This window comes from Saccostrea cucullata, unplaced genomic scaffold (genome assembly GCF_032062105.1).
Source record: "Saccostrea cucullata isolate Sc308-1 unplaced genomic scaffold, CSIRO_AGI_Scuc_v1 ctg2024, whole genome shotgun sequence".
Classification (NCBI taxonomy): Eukaryota; Metazoa; Mollusca; class Bivalvia; order Ostreida; family Ostreidae; genus Saccostrea; species Saccostrea cuccullata.
The window spans coordinates 37412-58350 of record NW_026937550.1 but is presented as its reverse complement, the minus strand read 5'-3'; the positions used below and the strand labels follow the sequence as shown (position 1 = coordinate 58350).

General features: G+C 33.2%; 1 pseudogene; it reads left to right on the top strand.

Annotated features, from left to right (window-relative positions):
* The first annotated feature begins 80 nt into the window (after positions 1-80).
* Positions 81-20646, top strand: LOC134248365 (zinc finger protein ZFP2-like; annotated as a pseudogene).
* The last annotated feature ends 293 nt before the right edge of the window (positions 20647-20939 follow it).

Sequence of the window (20939 nt, the reverse complement as noted above, 5' to 3'; positions counted from 1 at the left end):
ACGTCACGCGACAAGGGAGATAAGCGATTCACAATAAACGCTCCACTGGTCACACAGGTAAATTTAAACGGCGATTAGCGATGACAGTTGGTGACACGAATTTTAACAGACATTCGAATCTGATCGTTATTGCACCAAAGACTGATAATCACGAATAATTATGTCTTTTCAAACAATCATTATATTTGACCTTTAATAATAGAAGAAAGCATTGTTAAAGATGTTAAAGGAATCTAAAAGTAATTAACTACTTACACGTAGGCTTTAATTTCTACGAAAACGATTTAAAGGGGGGGGGGGTTTAACATCCGTCTTCAAGTAGCCAATACAGATATCTTGATGAAATAGGACACTTCTTTGACATATACGAGTCATTTACTTGCTTTTCAAGTTGCTTTTCATTCATTTTATAAGGGCAAGATATTCACAGATAAAAGTTTCAATAAAAAAAATCTTGAAGCAAGGGTATTGATAAAGCATCTATCAATGGATAAAGCATAAGTTTATCTCATTTGGAGTATCCCCCACATGTATGAGTTAAATGACTGTATTATTAATTTTAATATTTTCAGGATTACCAGCAGTGATGTCTGAGTTTATGAAGGGACCCAGGTCTAGAGCAAAAAGAAAACTAAAGAAAGTGGAATCAGACAGCGATGAGGAATGGACACCTTACAAGTCTACGAGGGGTACTGCATGAACCTTAATAATCTACTCTATTTCTGCATTCACTCTGTTCTTACATGTAAATTGCTCCCTTTTCTCTTTCTCTTGTTTTTCATAGTTCACTAGCTCTCCTTCATTTACCACGAGTTTGCTCTCTTTTAGTCTATTTTTTTCACATGTATAGCACAGTATTTCATGGACTCAGATACATATATTGCTGGAATGAGCAGTTTTATCACTTTCACCAGTATACAAACTATATTCATTTGGTATATCTTGATTTTTTTGTTGCTTGATACTTATTGAAAATGAAATATGGAGACTGAAATAACGGTATTTTGAACAGAATTCAATATTCTGGAATTAATTTATTCATTCAAAGTTTAGAATTATAAAGTTCATAGAAGAGCTGCATTGTATGCTGTGATAAATATATAATTTTTTGAAAGAAATCTTTCATCCATTATTAGATATCAATAGATATTGATAATGATATATATACCATTTCATTTTAAAATATCAAGGTTATTTTTTTTTTATTTTGGTTTCATTTCTATAGAAAAGAAACAAACAGTTAGGTTAACGGTCCCAGTGAAGGAGCAAAAGGAAAAAAGACCCAGAAAAGTAAAGGTAAAACAAAATATCTTAAAAGTGAATAAAAATGTAAAGTTTATGTCCAGTCCACCATTTTAAAGGAAATATATACATGTTTAAAAACGTACAGTCATTCCTCTGGTTTTAAAAAAAATTAATACCAGACATGTGATGTTTAAGATCATAATAAGAAAAAGAATATCTCTTGTTCTCTCTTGTTTTTAACATTTAGCAATAAAAAGTCAAACTCTGCAAGTAGCTCCGTATATGCAATAGTATTTAAACAAACATGGACTTAAGGAACATTTAAATCAAGCTCAAAAGTCTGTTGAAACTATTCAAGTTCAAAGCAGAGCATGAATATATGAAATTTATATCAATACATGTGGTAGATTTCATAATATATGCAAAGCAAAGAGTAGCAATTTTAGCATACTAGTAATACAATGTACACGTAAAATACAGAAATACAGAATTAAAAGTTGAGTGATGCTAATGTAGACCATAATTACTTGATAGATACTAGGTAGTATTATACATGTAATTGTTCTTTTTATTTTGGAATAAAATAAATAATATCCATTATATATTTTTTAGACTGAAAAAAACAATTAAAGAGACCAACAAAACAGAAGTGCGTACATATCCACTTCGAGTACAACAAAGACTGAATTACATGGATGTTGAAGTGCCAGATGATGACGATTTTATATGTAGGTCTTATTAGTTTTAATAAAAGCGTATTAGTTAAAGGAATAAGGATTCTATGCTGTAAACGTTATGCTGTATATTTGAACACATATGTTTTTAATATATTGCATGGCTAAATACATTGACTCCCAATAGAAAAAATTATTTCAGAGACGTCCACCCCTGTAAATAAATTGTCAAATGGGGAAAGCAACAGGGGATGATTTCATATGTTTCTGAACTTCTGCTACACATTAAACCCAAATGGTGTAAGTGGTTAAGAAAAATAGGTCCACTAGATAATAAGGTTGTGATATATTGAAAGTCTCTTATTAGTTCACTTGAATAAAATCAGGTGACCCATTGCTATCTGTTTTTGTCTGTCATCATTCGTCGTTTGTTAAGAGCCATTCTCTGTAATGACTTGAAATTTTATATAGGAGCTGTGGCACGCATAGTCTCAGAATTTCTCCAAACTCTCTATGATAAAAGTCATTGATACCCTAAACTGAAATCAGGCAAAAATTGGTTGCTATGCTTTATAGTTACCATGGCAACATGTCTTAAAGTTCGAAAAAAGACATTTTTTAACATGTTTAGAGCCCCATAGTTAACATTTGCGGCAAAGCAAACTATTGGCGATGACTGTTTCCAAAATTAGAAGGTCAGATGTCTCAAATGCATGATAAACATGTTTGGTAAATCAACTATTACATACGTTACTATGGAAACAAAGTATTCAAAAGTAAAAAAAATATTCATTGAATTTTATAAAGTCATACACGTAAAAATAAAAAGCAATTATAGGATGAAATGTGACCAAATAACAGAAAAAAGAGCCTTGAAACATATACCAAGAACAAAATATGATATTTCATTTTGGTTGGCAATGGTTGCCAAGGTTTTTATACCACAGAGAGCCTTCAAAGTAACATTCTGTATGTTTAAATCTGATCCTATCTTATAAAAAAAGCACATTTCCTCATAACTAATGATCAATTTTTAAAGATGTTGGTGTGCTCCTAGTTTTCCCATTTGAAAAAATTCAGATCAGATTCTTTAACTAGAGCATTGCTATGGAAATAAGCAGAAAATATATGCTAAAAAACCTTAAAAATATTTTCTTTCCTTGGATACGTACCCTCAAATGTAGATTCCCAAAACTTTTATGATTGATATTTATTAACAGCTTACCTGACTTTTAATTTTGACTATCATCCAATCTCTAAGTGGATGCAAGAAGTTGGCACACGGGGTTTAATATTGATATAAAGTTCAGAAAATCGAACATTTTCCCTTCTTGGTAACCATAGCAACAGTGTTGTTTTCTTCATCAAATTTTATCAATATATGATATTCAACTTCAGTTCTAACAGATAAGTACTACTCAAGCTGAGTCCTTTAATTTTTTTCTTGATTAAATGGCAATTTAATTCTCAATGTAGAGAAAAATAATTCACTTTTAAGCACTGGTACTTTGTTTCCATGGTAACACTGCAAAGTAGTAATTATACCCAATTTTTCTTATGGTTTTGGTGTTGCACGGTCCTAAGGATGCATATTTGCCAGTCTTGAATTTTCATGTTTTTCCTCAAGACAGTAGCATTAACCCAATCTTAGTTACTAGTTTTGCATGGTTACACTGTGTTACCATGGCAACCATAAAAGTTATTTATAGAATAATATTGCTTAAACCTATATACTTAAGGTCAAATATTTTCATTGTTTTTCTTGAGTCGTTGATTAAGTTTGAGCATATAACACCTACCATTAGTGAATACGGAGTGTTTTTCAGCATATTTCAGCATTTTAAATGTATTCCAAATGTACCCTTGGTTACCACTTACTTACAGTATAAGTGACATCAAGGTGTCATGTTTTTGTGAGAATGGTATGTTTCCTTTTTCTAGTTTTTATTAAGCCACAGTCAAGATTTAAAGTTGCTGAAAATCTCGATTTTTCATAATTTTCCAGCTGTTGCCATAGCAACCGAGACACATAGCAACGAAATTTTGTTTGATGTTTGTTTCTGGTGTCAAGTACTAAGCATGGGTGAAGTTTCATCAAAATCGGTGACCATGCGTGGCAACGAAGTTCAAGTGGTTACAGAGAATGGCTGTTAACATTTAAACATTTCAGCTTCTTCTCTGCAACCACTCAAACAGTTTAAATTAAGGCACAAAGCATCTTTGTTCGTGGTCTATGGCATGCACCCCTGGGGCCTCAGAGATCAACAAAACCTCAAAAATTAATGCAATTTTTAAAAATATTCTTCTATAGATACTCCTGGAAATCAAGCAGTCAAACTGTTGGCATGATTGTAATCAGCATTGAGTCTCTACCAAAATTGCGAAATTTATGGCCCCAGGGTAGGCGGTTCTGGTGAAGGGACATGACTCTATTTATTAAACATGTATATTAGAAAATGTGTTTATACTTTAAAAAACTTCTCTGCTCCTGGGCAATAAATAATTTAGCTGTGTACATACATGTACATGTAGTTATGTAGAATAAGACTGTCTCTTTCAAATTGGTGAATTTCATGGTCCCTGGGTCAGGGGTTCTGGTGTTAGGGCAGGGCTCTAATGATTATATTGTGAAAATGCTTGAATTCTTTGGAAATCTATTCCTTTGCTTCTGGGTATTATGCCAATGATCTTAGTAAATATTTATGATGAAGCAAAAAACCTTTTTCCAAGTGATTAATTTTAGGCATCTGGGTCAATGGTACCAAGAAGATGAGGGTGTTATATGAACATAGTCTGAAAATAGATTAATGTTTTGAAATCTGCTCTTTTGTATAAATCAACCATTTATGATGAAATAAATTTATTATAAAATTTCCAAAATTTTGATATATGTAGCGCCAGGGTCGGTGGTTCCTGTGGGATAGGATGCACAACTGGTGGTAATAAGATGGGAGTGCATTTTCTCTTTGTTACTCTCTACTACTACAGTACTTCTGGGTAATAAGTAATCTAAAAAGCATGCTAAGTGTAAAGTTATGATAAACAATGTTGCCTCTATCAAAGAACTAAATGCGGTATATTACATATATTTGCCCCCACAAAAGTCAAATTTTGAAAACTTCCTGAAATGTGCTGAATTCAATAAATTGTTTGAGAAATATAAATTAACAGAAAATATTATAGTGTCAAAGCAGTGTATTCACAATTTTTGTTTTTATGACGTCACAAACTAGTCCGATTTTATATCCTTTTTCAGAAAGAGGACAAAATGGACAAATTCTCAACAATTTTAGCTTTAAAATTTAGAGAGCGCATGTGTGTTCAGGAACAATATTGACATATTTCATTGATATTATCATTCTACACATTATATCAAAATATTGATCCTGAACACACATGCGTTCGGTGACTTTTACTCAAAATATCAATGAAATATACATTTTTCTGTAAAATTCATAAAAAACTGAAATTTACGTCATGTTTGTGACGTCATTACGTACATATGGCGTCATTACTTATGAAAATATTCAGTGCTTTGAAGTCAGCATATACTCCCCTGTTTAAGAACTTAATATAATATATCTCCATCAAAGTTTGATTTGGGGGGCAAATATTGGTTATTACCGAATAAAGTTCTTTGTGAATTTCATGGTTTTGGGGGTTAAAACAACCAAATTCAATTGTTAGAAAGTAGTTACATGTTACTCAGGTGACCCATAAAGCGAATGGGTTTCTTGTTATGTTTTAATGCAGACTGTGAGGAATGTAATAGGGAACATGAAGGGGACTGTCCAATGCATGGTCCACTGTTAGTGATCACTGATACAGAGGTAAGATATAGAAATATGAAAGGGACTGTCACTGAATCATGTACAGAGGTAAGATGTAGAAACATGAAGGGGACTGTCCAATACATGGTCCACTCTTAGTGATCACTGATACAGTATTTAAGGAACTGTCAAATACAAGGTCCGCTGTTTGTGGTCACTGATACAGAGGTACGATTAAGGAACATGAAGGGGACTGTCCAATACATGGTCCACTGATAGTGGCCACTAGTCCCTATTACAGAGATAATTTTTAGAACCCTGCATGATGCGTCTGTCCAGTGCATGGTCCACTGTAATGATAACTGATAGAGAGATGAGATATAGGAACATGAAGGGGGTTGTTCAGTACATGGTCCACTGTTAGTGGTGACTGATGCAGAGGTGCGATGTATGGAAACATGAAGATGACTGTCCAATACATGGTCAATTGTTGTGATTACTGACACAGAGATGTAAGAACATGAAGGGATTTTCAAATAGATCGTCCACTTTTAGTGGTCACTGATACAATATTTAAGAGACTGTCAAATAAATGGTCCACTGTTAGTGGTCACTGAAAAAGAAATAAGATATAGAAACATGTAGGAAATTGTCTATTACACAGTCTGATGTTATTGCCAGTTGGGTACTGACACAGAGGTAAAAAGGATATGGAGATAAAGAACAGTATTCCATCTCAAAGTCCATAAAACAATACAAAACACGAGCAGAGCAAATACGGACCTCCGAAAGATAAGAGATAGGATCAGGTGCCTGGAATGGAGGAGTGAGCCTCCCCTGCTGACAAGTCACACCCGCCGTGTGCTCATTGTCATGATCGTGAAAAAACGGGAAAAAAAATCCGTCGTCAATTCAGTGTATAAATAACGGACTATCAATTGGTATGAAAAACGTCAGTCAGCATTTGAATCAATGATAAATTGTATTTGCTGACAAGGTTATTGTATCGACCATAGAACTAAAGAAATGAAGACATTAAACGAGACTGCTGATATAAGGTAAGATATTGGAACATGAAGAGAACTGACCCAATACATAGTATACTGTTAGTGCTCACTGATAAAGAGGTAAGATATAAGAACATGAAAGGGACTGTCCAGTACATGGTCCATTGTTAGTGGTCACTGATACAGAGATAAGATATAGGAACATGAAGATGACTGTCCGATACATTGTCCACTCTTAGTGGCTACTGCTATAGACATAGCATGTAGGAACATGAAGGAGATTTTTTAATACGTACATGGTCCACTTTTAGTGGTCACTGATAGTATTGAAGAGACTGTCCAATAAATGGTCCACTGTTAATGGTCACTGAAACAGAAATAAGATATAGAAACGTGAAGGAAATTGTCCAGTATATAGATAGGATATGTAGGAACATGAAGGAGATTTTTAAATAGATGATTGTCAAATAAGTGGTTCACTGTTAGAGGACAACAATTCAGAAGTAAGATATTGCATTGCTTAATATTTATAGAGTTTTCAAACTTAAAAACTATCTTTTCCAATTTCCTTCTTACACATTTATAAGTATGTTTGCTAATTAACTGGCCAGCTATGGAGGTTCTATTTAACTGATTAATTTTTAGCAACCCCAAGGTATTCCTGACAGAGCAAAGAAGACGCTTCCAGTCGGCCTCTCAGTAAGAGAGTCAAACATTGTCAATGCTGGATTTGGGGTATTTGCTGATAAATTTTTCCTGAAAAGAACAAGATTTGGTCCATATGAGGGAGAACTAACTGAAAATCAGGATGAAGCACAAGAAACTGGATATGCTTGGCAGGTATGTTGTTCAAAGTCCAGGTAAATTAGCTAACTAAAAATTTGTAGTTTGCTGGTCTGAAAAAAAAATGGCTACATTTCATTTCTGGAAGTTTGTGGAAATTTTTAACTTTTCATTTATGACATTTTATAGATTTCGTTTTCAACATTTTAATCTCCGGTAAAACTGTTTGGCAATGAAAGGGTGGTTGAAGATTTCACCTATAATTTTTGGGAATTGAACTATGTTCAATCTCCCATGGCCATCACGTATTTAACATGCGCAGGAATTTGTGTTGATTATATAGAGCCGAAAGCGAGGCTACTGTGTCGCCCGATTTACTCCGATGATATTCAACAGAAAACATACATAAATATCCGCCACAAATAGTTCATGTCATTTTCTCCTGAATTGATCTAATTATACCCCACGCAACTAGTTGCGGGAGGTATTATGTTTTTGACCCGTCCGTCAGTCAGTCAGTCCTCTTTTTTTGTCAGCGCAACTCCTCATAAACCGCTGCACAGAATTTCGTCAAACTTTGCAGTATTTAGGACACAATATGTAGATGTGCATATTACCTGGAAATTCCGATTCCATTATTTTTTTCCGGGAATTTCCGCACTTTTTAACTTAGGCATTTGGCCATACCTTGAATATAGAGATGAATAGTTTGTCAGCGCAACTCCTCATAAACCACTGCACAGAATTTTGTCAAACTTCGCAGATATTTAGGACACAGTGTGTAGATGTGCACATTACCAGGAAATTCTGATTCCTTTATTTTTCTGGGAATTTTGGCACTTTTCAAATTAGATTTTTGGCCATACCTTGAATATAGAGATGAATATTTTGTCAGCGCGACCCCTCATAAACCGCTGCACAGAATTTTGTCAAACTTCGCAGATATTTAGGACACAATGTATAGATGTGCATTTTACCAGAAAATTCTGATTCCTTTATTTTTCTGGGAATTTTGGCACTTTACAACATAGATTTTTTGGGATATCTTGAATATAGTGGTGAACAGTTTGTCAGCGCAACTCCTCATAAACCGCTGCGTAGAATTTCATCAAACTTTGCAGATATTTAGGACACAATTTGTAGATGTGCATATTACCGGGTGGGGGAGCGTGGGGTATGTGAGTCTGCTCACTTTTTCTTTCATTTTCATAATTTGAAATGTAACTAAATGTAATGATAAAGTAATCCTACTTTGAATATTAGATTTTGTTAAAAGTAAAACTAAATTATAAAGAACCTCAAAAGTTTTTCGTAATGGAACTCATTTTCAGTGTAGCGTCATACACTGAAAGAGATACGAACGACAACTTTACTGACAGCAAGCGGTGAATCTAGTCTTCTCGACGCCCGGGGGTCCCGGATTTTTAGCAATATCTTTTTTACCGGTGCAGAGAATTTATTCAAACTTTTCATGAACATTTCCTTGGTTTAAATTAATTCATTAATGCATTAAAACTTTAGGAAATATGCGTATTTATTAGTAAATCAGCAGTATCACCTTCCAAAAGCGTTACATCTAGTACTCTGTTATAAATGTTACTAGTAAAACCAAAAACGGACACCCATGTTTTCGTAAAATCGCGATTAAAAGCAACAAAATGAAGTATATTTTTTTAATAAAAGGAAAACCTCATTTACATACCAGATAATTTGTACGCTCACAAACTCTCACATATACCACTGTTTTTATGTTTGGTCATTAAATATTTGTTTTTAACTTGGTATTGCTTTTTTCTTCACAATATTAAAAAAGATTAAGTTCTGACGTACTCCATGTATAATGTTCGTGTAACTGAAATACATTTATATTCACAGAGAATTTTTATATATAACAAACCTGTTAGCTCTTAAAAGGATGCTGTGTTAAAATCCACATTATATCAATATTGATATTATTCCTGCGAAACTGAAATTTTCATAACACATGGGTAAAGGTGCCAAGGAAAAATATATAACAAATTTGAAGACTGCATGTGAGCAGTGAATTCTATAAATGATCAACCGCCTCAAATATGAATATGTTTTGCAATGGGAAACCGAAATTATGTGTAGGATGAAAAAGTAATAGAAGGTGCACAACGGCAATATGTAATAAAGATTCTATAAAAATTTCGTTCAGTGGTGTAAGAGGAGTTACGGATAAGAGATGGGTATACCTAAAGCGTAACAAACAGATGGACGGAATTCCAGATTAATAAATATCCTCCCGCTTTTCAAGCAGGGGGTAAGAAATACTCACTTAACCTCCCGATCAAAGATTTTATTATACACCATGTTCAACTCCCATGAGTGCGTTCAGTACTTTGATTTATGGAACTAAAATTGAAAAACAAATCATGAGTTTTGCTAAGGTATTAGTGAAGAAAAAAAAAATGTGATTTTTTCCCATTGGGCACATGTAAGTGATATAAATTAAGTGTTACAGTATTTATGATGAAAAAAATTGCATCTTCAATGAACTCTTCTAACTTGAGTTAGTGCATAAAAGGTATCCGACTCACAATGAAAAAAAAATAGTGATATTTTTATGGCATAAATTTCTTAAATATTTCCATTTGAATGCATTTACTCATTTATAAAAAAAAAATACCAAAGAAAATTTTAAAAAGGCACGTTCTTCATTGCCTCCCTTTATTTTTTAGAAATCTATCAATGGCCTTAAAATTGATTTAAAGTGATACAAAATAATTATTTTTACATAAATATATTTATTTATATAAGTAATACAGAACAAAACTAGAGGTACTGTGAGCAGTGAGCTCACTAAATAATACCCCTACCTAGGCTCCCATATGAATATAATGACAGTATCCATGTTTTGCTCTGGAAAATCCAAAATATATTTGCAGATCAAAAAGTAAAATAGGAGGTGCACAATGGCAATATGTTATAAACATTCTGTGAAAGTTTCATTAAATTTCCTTCATTGATATGAGAGGAGTTGCGGATAAGAGATGGGTACCCCAAAGCGCAACAGACGGACGGACGGACATACCGATAACTTTATACCCTCCCACCTTTCAAGCGAGGAGGGGGGGGGGGGTATAATAATACAATGTTAATGAAAAAAATGACTTATGGTAGGATAAACAACCGGACATGTAATGTCAAATATTATTACCTGCTTCTTATTTCTACCAATGCATAAATTCAGAACAGATTTGTCATAAAAACAGTAATTTTTACCAGCTTGAAGAAAAGACATTGTACAATATACGTGTGTTCAAAAATATGATCCAAATATCTAATTACAAACACATCATAGCATTGTAAGAATCCAGTGCACACAAGGCAAAAACCATGACAGTTATGAATTGTACATAATTCCGTTGCACTTTACTATTGAACATGCTTATAAAATAATCATTCTGTTGCTCTTCGCTATTGAATATGCTTATACAATAATCATAAGGATAAACGTGTTATAATGTGATCCATATATTCAATTTACAAACACATCATAGCATTGTACATATTGTAATAATCAAGTGCACACAAGGCAAAATCTATGACAGTTATGGATTGTAAATGATCATTCTGTTGCACATCACTGTTGAACATGTTTATATAAAATTATGAAAATACTTATAAAATGTTGTACATAATTATAAATTATGAACATGTTTGCATATTCTTGTTTCATCAATTTGTTTATCAATGACTATCCTTGTTTAGACAATGTTCATACGTGTATAGCGTGCTCTTGCATTATATCAAATCAACTGATATACTTATGCATCTTGGTTACTATATTTAAAAAAAAAATAATGCATAAAACAAATTTTCATGAGGGATATAAACCATCAAAAATGAAATTAGGTGTAAAAACTCTATATCTGAAAATAACAACATAGCTTTTATCCCTCAAGTAATTGCTTAACTTGAATAACCCTTAGTTAATCTATACTGTTCTTTGCATACAATACATTTAACAAACCATCTTCACCATTTCTTTTCCATATAAGATTTAAATGATGAAAATTCAAACCTGAAGTAGCAATGTTTTCAACAGTTGCTGATTTCAGTACTCCACCTGCTATCAAGCAATGCAATGAATCAACATTTCTTGATTTTGTAACAATAAAAACCTTGCAAAAATGATAATTTGCTGAATGAGATTGTTTTACAAACTCTGACTTTGTCATGCAACTCTGATACAGATTTTTACCAAGTTGAACATATATACATCATCAGTGACATTACGTGAGTTATAAATACGATTCTTTGCAGAAGTACTCTGCCAAGTACTCCTGTTTATATGAAATAAGTTTTAGTCCTTTAGAGTACAACATTGCAATGAAATATTTTATTATTGAGGCTTATACGTACTAAATTAATATCAATCAATAATTTTAATTTTGCCTGAAAATGAACACTTCTTACCTAAAAGTCACCTTCTATCATAAATCTGCCTCCGAGATGTTGAACCGACGACATTCATTGTTAAGAATGGGGCCTTCGATATTGAACGCTTGTATTCGGATTGTTTCAGGCATACTTATATACGTATTACAAATTAGTTAGTGTTCAATAAAATACCAAGATATTGAGCGCTAAAATTTTCTGGATTATTATTAGTTTTTTTTGTCTTAGACTATTTATTAACTATATAATATATAAAAGCATATATTGGAGGCTTATTGGCCTATATGCACATTTTATATTATCTCAAATTTTGACTACAGTAAAACGAAGTCACTGAGACCTGGAAAATATTTTTATCCATAATTCGCTATATCCGTATTAGGATTTCGTTAAATTTGCATAGTTTGGGATCCAAGATTACTTCACTATATTCGGGAATATACGCAATACCTGTGTTCTTACTAAACGAGATTTACTGCATTTCCTTTACAACTTCTCAATCTCACAGTGTTATTTCTTGTAGATATATAAAAAGGGCCAACCAAGTCATTTTGTGAATGCTTTTAAAGAACCCCACAGTAACTGGATGAGATATGTCAACTGCGCCAGATCAGATTCAGAACAGAATGTTGTGGCATTTCAGTACAAAGGACAAATATATTATAGATCTTTTAAAGATATCCCCGCCGTACGGTCATGATTACGGGAAAGAACTAGGTATATATCGAGAAGAAATGGATGCCACTCCAAAAATTGTGAAAGGAGAGGGTAATAAATTTGTTTGTGTGGTTTTTGTTTGTTTGTATGTCTATTTTTCTTTCTTTCCTTTCCTTTTTCTTATTTTCCAAAGAAACATGGACATCCATAGATATCAACCATTGAATGGAAGTTATTGTTTTTATATCATAAAATACCCCTTTATTTAAATTTCAAAATAATATTTATTATACCCCACGCAACAAGTCGCAAAATAATGTTTTAAACCTGTCCGTCAGTCCTGTTTTTTTTTTTTTTTGTAATCACAACTCCTTAAAATCCGCTGCGCAGAATTTCGTCAATCTTCGCAGTTATTCAGGGCACATTGTGTAGATGTGTATATTATCAGGAGATTCCGATTCCTTTATTTTTGTCCGGGAATTTTCGCACTTTTAAACTTACATTTTTGGCCATATTTTGAATATAGAGATGGAAATTTTTGTCAGCGCAACTCCTCAGACACCGCTGCACAGAATTTCATCAAACTTTGCAGATATTTAGGACAAAATGTGTAGATACATGTACATATTACCAGAAATTTTGATTCCTTTATTTTTTTGGGAAATTTCAGCGCTTCGACTTTTGGGGGAGCGTGGGGTTTGTGAGATTGCTCACTTTTTCTGTCATTTAAGTTTCAAACAATGTCTGTTTAAATTACGATAATGTCACTATGTCAAATGATTATTTGTAGAAGTGTTCTGCTGTCCTTGGTGTCAAATTGGATTCAGCAGCAAAGAATTCATGGGAAACCACTGTAAATACAAACATGGATACAGTTTGTTCACAAATACTAAACCATATACAGTGCCGGATGGTAATTACGTCTAAATTTATTTACTCTTAAATTGTCATAAAAAGCTGCTCTTAATGCAAAAAATCTTTTGAAATGGATAAATGTTCTCAATATTAAACAAAACATTGGGGGATCAAAATTTCCCTCATAAAAATACCTAGAACATTAATGCAAAAATATGTCTTTTTTAATGCAGATGTATTTCCTTGCCAATATTGCAAACTCTGCTTCAGTACCTCTGACTTTCATAAAAGACATGTATTGAAATGCCGAAAGAAAGGAAAAGAAAATGTTACCTATCCAGATTCAGATAGATCTGCAGGATATCAGGTGAGTTTCAAACTACAGTCAAACATTGTTATCTCAAACTTGATGTAAAACTTCAAGATAGCAGATGTTTCAAGATATCAAGAGTGCAAATCTTAAAGAATAAAGGAGTGAGATAAAATATCACTTTGATGATAATCTATGGTATTCGAGATATCATTGTTAGTGATATAAAATGTATTAAAACAATTTATAGAAATCACCGTCCTTCCATCTTATCTGGTTCATATCTTTCTTGCGGAGGAACATTAGAATCTAATATTTCAGACAGAGATTTCTCATGACCATAGGGTGTGCCATGACCTTGACTCAATTTTTTTTTGTCTATAATTTTGCCTTTTTGGTTCGATTTCAGAATCTTGTATATCTTTTGTATATTTTATGTTAGTTGCGCGGATTTTGGGGACAGACTAATTAATTACACATCTCCTATCGGGATGATGACAATTATCAGAGACAGGCACCTGTTCCTGTGTCAAAGATTTAAGATCGTTGTAAATTCTCTATCTAGAAACTTAGTAGAATTAATGATTTTATTAAAGCAATATCATTAAGAAAAGCTAAAATCTCCTATATATTCTTTTTCTACAAGAGGCATGTATAAACGATTTATTTATTCTTGTAATGAATTTAAAATAATGTCTTTCAAAAACTAAATATCCTGCAGTTTTGACAATGACATAATTAAGAAATAAAATTGATCAGTAATACTTGCGATCTTCCAGAAATGGTTTAAATAATATGAATTCTGTCTCATCAATCAAAACTATATATTTTCATGAAAAAATACACGTATAGCACTATAGAATGTTATGCATTTATTTAAATTTTGAATCGGTTATCATCATCATTTTTTATCACTTGAAGAATTTTTGTTTTCTAAATGTAACTAGAAAATTAAAAATCATTTTGAAGAAGTCTCACATATTTTATAAAATTATAATAATTACTTAGACATATTTTAAGGTATCCGATTTGATCACGATAAGTAAAAAAAAAACAATTAAGATTGAATAATAAATCTTTATTCAAAATATTGCTTCCTTGTTTAGGAAAAATATCTGATTATAAAATAATACGCTAGTGAAAAAAATGCTAAATTGAGACTTAAATATCACTGAAAGGTGGCGGAAAGGTCACTGAAAGACGACAGAAAGGTCACTGAAAGTTGATGGAAAGGTCACTGAAAGTCGACGGAAAGGTCACTGAAAGTTGATGGAAAGGTCACTGAAAGTTGATGGAAAGGCCACTGAAAGTTGATGGAAATGTGTCCGCTGAATGGTGACTGAAAGGTATCTGAAATGTGACTGAAAGGCAACTGAAAGGTCACTGAAATGTATGTGCCATTCAGTGGCTGAATGGCCACTGAAAAGTTACTGAAAGCCGCCTTTCAGTTTTAACTGAAAGGTCTTGTTTCTTCCTGTGATCATGTCTGTTCATTTAGAAATGGTGAAAAATTGTTAACATCATTGAAAAATCTTCTCAATCAATGCCATTGAGCAGGGAGGGATCCTTTTCATGCTAGCACCTACTGCCACAAGGGACCTCAATTTATACGGTCATATCCACAGGACTCCACGGTGGGATTCGAATCTGCCACATAAGGATTGACTCCTTACTTCGCAGCTCTTGAGCAGACGCTCTGACCAAATATATGGAATCCTATGATTATCTGATAGTGTCGATTCAAATTTGTGCAAATTATGATCCCTCAAAGGTATGAATGGGCCACTATTATGACAATTCTTCTATTTAAGAGCAACAAAGCAATGATTTGACATTTGAAAATGTGAAAGCATCCCCAGGTGGGTTAGATTCAAGTTAGTTTAAGACATGCATGCCTTCGTGGGGTAGGATGGAGTCGAAATGGTTAAACAAGTTTAACATTGTTTAATATGGAAGTATAAAGGAAAAATCTTTACAAATTTTCTTCTCAAGAACAGAGGAACACACTTTTGTTATGAAGATTCAAGTTTGTTTGTTCAACTCTTGACCCATAGGGGTAAACGGGGCCACGATAAAAGTTCAAATTTCTTGGAAAAAAAAGTTTCATACTGAGTTGTAGCTAAAATTCCTGGCTTAAACATAGGGATAATGTTTTCATCAAAGAAAAGTATTTTAATATCTTCTAAGCAATAATCTTTATAAATTTATGTCATTTAATTAAATTAACCAACACAATTATGTTAAAATAGATTTGTATAATAAACACGATATACTGTATATATAAAAGGGAAAATAAAATGATTCACAAAATTTACAAAAGGCCAGAGAATTGTTTAAAAACTTCTGACTGTGAGATTTGTGTACAGTTGTAATGGTTTGGGCCGTAGATATCGGCCTTGCAAGAGGACCTGAATAATGATGAAGCGTTCAGGGTTTTATTCCCGGTCCAGCCATACATTTTCTTCTTACCTGTTACAGATATGTTGTCCACTCTGAATTTGCAGACCTGTCAGAGGCTTGTTTAATAATAAATACCGGCCGCCAGGAGGCGGTCAGTTATTTGATACGGAAAATTTAAGGTGCCTTGCGTTTCTGCGGAGTTAGAACAATTTAAATGTAAATTTAAAAAAAAATATTAAAATTCATTATAATAGAAAATTTAATAAGAGTGTCTAAGTGTTTAATAAAAAACGCACAATAATAATAAAATTATAATTTTTACAGGATTTGTTATATTTTAAAATAACGTGTAAATATAAATATGCAATGTAGATTTCATACGGGAAAGAACAGGGTACAGTTTCAGAACAAATTAAGCCCGGAATTTTTCAAAAATATGCAAGTGATAAAAGAAATTAAATTTTATTCTTTTTTAATCATTGGAATTCCATGTAGCAAGAATACACAAATCGTTTTTAGCTCTACTGGTCAGAGACCAGAAGAGCTTATGCGATAGTAATGCGTCCGGCGTCCGTCCGTCTGTCTGTCTGTCCGTCTGTAAACAATTTTTCAAAACGCTACTCCTCCTACAATTTTAGTCTGATTTCAATATAACTTGGCACACAAGTAGACTACACTAAGATACATAGAATAGTGCATCGGTTTTTGATTTCAATGAACGGTGTTGCCATGGTTACTAAAATAGAATTTTCTGTGAAATTCCTTAAAAACGCTACTCCTTCTAAAGTTTTTGTCTGATTTCAGTATAACTTGGCACACAAGTAGACTACACTAAGATACATAGAATAGTGCATCGATTTTTGATTTCGATGAACGGTGTTGCCATGGTTACTAAAAATAGAATTTTCTGTGAAATTCCTTTGAAACGCTACTCCTTCTACAGTTTTGGTCTGATTTCAGTATAACTTGGCACACAAGTAGACTAACTAAGATACATAGAATAGTGCATCGGTTTTTGATTTCGATGAACGGTGTTGCCATGGTTACTAAAAATAGAATTTTCTGTGAAATTCCTTAAAAACGCTACTCCTCCTACAGTTTTGGTCCGATTTCATATTTAGACTACACTAAAACATAGAATAGTGCATCGGTTTTTGATTTTGATGAACGGTGTTGCCATGGTTACTAAAAATAGAATTTTCTGTGAAATTCCTTAAAAACGCTACTCCTTCTACAGTTTTTGTCTGATTTCAGTATAACTTGGTACACAAGTAGACTACACTAAGATACATAGAACAGTGCATCGATTTTTGATTTCGATGAACGGTGCATCGATTTTTGATTTCGATGAACGGTGTTGCCATGGTTACAAAAAATAGAATTTTCTGTGAAATTCCTTTAAAACGCTACTCCTTCTACAGTTTTTGTCTGATTTCAATATAATTTGGCACACAAGTAGACTACACTAAGATACATAGAATAGTGCAATGGTTTTTGATAAGTACAAACCAGTAGAGCTACAGTCTCGACAGAGACTTCTGGTTCTCATATGATTTCCTAAATGCTAATTGTGACTTCATTAACTCGTGCATTTTCCCGTATTTTCTTAAAAAGTTGCAGAAGACATTAATTTTCAGTGGAATTTTCTTTCAGAAAACATATTATGCCACAGTCGCCCACAAAGATTTCTAAATATGTTATTTTCTAAAGCAGTTTACATAATATATCCAAAAATTCATGTGGGCGACAGTGGCAGACACTATTTTCTGAAGGAAAATAAGCACAAAAATGAGTCATTTTGAGGCTTTTCTGCATTAAACTTAGAAATTTACCAAATTAGTGACGTCATATTTCCAGAATGGTCCTCCTTTATGCCATATTCTTTTATGATTTTTCATATTCATCTACTCAACTATTGTTAAAGCCAATTTCATAACTTCTTATGAACATGAAGTTTAAAATTTTTAGGGCACAATAAAGTCCAAAGCCTCTTTCATTACTCCTCACTGATTTTAATTTGTCGTGGGGAAATGTTGTGTTTCAAGTTGAAAAGTCGTAAGTTTTTATGCTGGTGATTTTTGTAAAGTCTTGTGATTTCAAATTGTCCAAGAGTTCTTTAGAATTTTTAAGTATCCACATCTGATTCACACCACTTCTTGAATATATAGTTGAACAGTACTCTTGAAGTTTTTCCTTCACTACTGTCAATATCATAGTGAGGAGTAATGAAAGAGGCTTGGTTGAACATTTACTGGAACCTGCAATGTATCTTTGTTTGTAAGGATTCTTATGAAGTTTCGGAATCCAATATATATAAGGTAGTTCAAATTCATTTTGGTTCTGTGGAATATTAAAAGTATTCAAAACTGACACGTGATTTTGAAGAATTTCTTCCTTAGAAAGGGAAGTATGAGTATAAGTAGGATTACCATTTGTAGAATTAAATCCAAGTTCTTCTAGAATGCAATTAACGTAATGAACCTTACGAAGACAATGTTGTTACCTGCTTTGTTGGCAGGAACCAGTGCGTACTGATCATGTATCGAATTCTTTTTTCACTTCTGGTTTATTGAACACAGAAGGATAGATGGTTTTCATTTTGCCCCTCAATCTCCTAATACGCGACTTCAACATAGATCTTATATATTTTATCCATTCTGACAAGGTGTCAACGTCTTCTTTCTCATATCGTCTGGCGTAATTTTCAACAGAATCCATAATATTTATGAAATTCCGACGCCAGTTGAAGGATCGGGGTTCCCTATATTTAGGACCTTTTAAAATAAGTGATCTAAGGTCCTCGTTATTAACTATATTTACGTCACCTGTAATAACGTGTCCAAGAGGACTATAGTTATAGGGCAAAGAAGAATATGAACATGAAGGAGGATTATGTTTCAGATAGCCGGTATCCAGGCCATGTAAATTGTTTATGTAATTGAAAAGTTTGGAAGCGATGATCGATGTGTATTTGTAGGAACTACAAGGTGTAGTCTTTAACTTGAAATATGGTGGAATACAAGACTGGAGTCTTTTGTGATTAAGAATACTGCTTATATTTACCGTAAACAATAGCTATGAGTAATTAGTTTTTTAAAGATATAGAGGACTTCTCATAACTGTAACGGTGTGTGCAAAAAATATTCGTAATGCGCTAACACGAAATAACTACTCAAATTGTTTGCACACACGTTTGCAGTTATAAGATATGAAATTCTTAATTGCAATGATATATCTATGATATCTATAATATTAACATAGGTTGAAAGAGAAGTGAAAAGATTTTTTTTGGATATCCTTACTGATTCTTCAGTGTGCAAGAACATCACCATATCTGACAGTACATCAAAATTTGCATGCTCTGGTAAAAAGCATACTGATATAGAAGTTAAAATTCATGAAGAACTAACAAGAGGTAAAAGCAAATGATATTCTGAAAAATTATGTTTTATCGCAAGAAAAAATGTGTAATATAGCTCTTGTAAACAATATTAGAATGACAAGATTCTTAAACAAATCTATATAAATGATATACATGTGTTTATTCAGAGTAAATATTCATACAGGCACATTTAATACATACAGGTGATAAGATATATGAAGGTGATGTAACTGGAAAGGCATTCAACCATTCAAGTGACTTACAGAAGCACATGAGGACACATAGTGGTAAAAAGCCTTATAAATGTGATGTGTGTGGGAAGGCATTCAACAAGTCGTATAACTTACAGACACACAAGAGGACACATACAGGTGAAAAACCTTATAAATGTGATGTGTGTGGGAAGGCATTCAACAAGTCGTATAACTTACAGACACACAAGAGGACACATACAGGTGAAAAACCTTATAAATGTGATGTGTGTGGGAAGACATGCAGCCAGTCAAGTGAGTTACAGCGACACATGAGGACACATACAGGTGAAAAGCCTTATAAATGTGATGCGTGTGGGAAGGCATTCAGCATGCCAGAACATTTACAGGGACACATGAGGACACGTACAGGTGAAAAGCCTTATAAATGTGATGTGTATGGGAAGACATCAAGCGACTTAAGTGCAATGAAGAGACACAAGAGGACACATACAAGTGAAAAGCCTTATAAATATGATGTGTGTGGGATGGCATTCAGCGGCTCAAGTGAGTTACAGAGACACATGAGGACACATACATGTGAAAAGGCCTTATAAATGTCATGTGTGTGGGAAGGCATTCAGCGGCTCAAGTGCATTTTAGATTTACAAGAGGATACTTACAGGTTTAAAGCCTTATAAATGTGATGTGTGTGGAAAGGCATTCAGCAACTCTTGACTTACAGAGACACAAGAGGACGCATATTTTTTAATGTAATGTCAGTGGAGAGTGATACTTTTGTCGGTAATTAGATAATATATACTATTAGTAGAGTTGTACGAGGATACACACAGGGAAAAAGATAACAATTCAAATAAACATGTCCTTAATGAGGACAATAAAATGCATTTCTTACAGGGACACTTAGAAATCTAATGTAAGTTACAGCTAGACGAGTTAATAATTTAATTCTGTTTGTATTCTTGTCTCTCATTGGTTGATTTCCAAAAAGGAACGCATAACATTTTGTATAATCTGGTTTGGTATGGGGACACACCCCCTTGACAACCAGCTGAATCATCTGTATCCATCAATCCCCTCGATCATTTCCAGTCCTTTGGATTCATGAAAAATTCCAGATTTAATGAATGTACCAACCTTTAACTTCAAACAGTTGCTCGATCTTACCTCATGTAAACAAGCATCATGGCTGCTAGATCTATGTATCAGTTTTTACTTC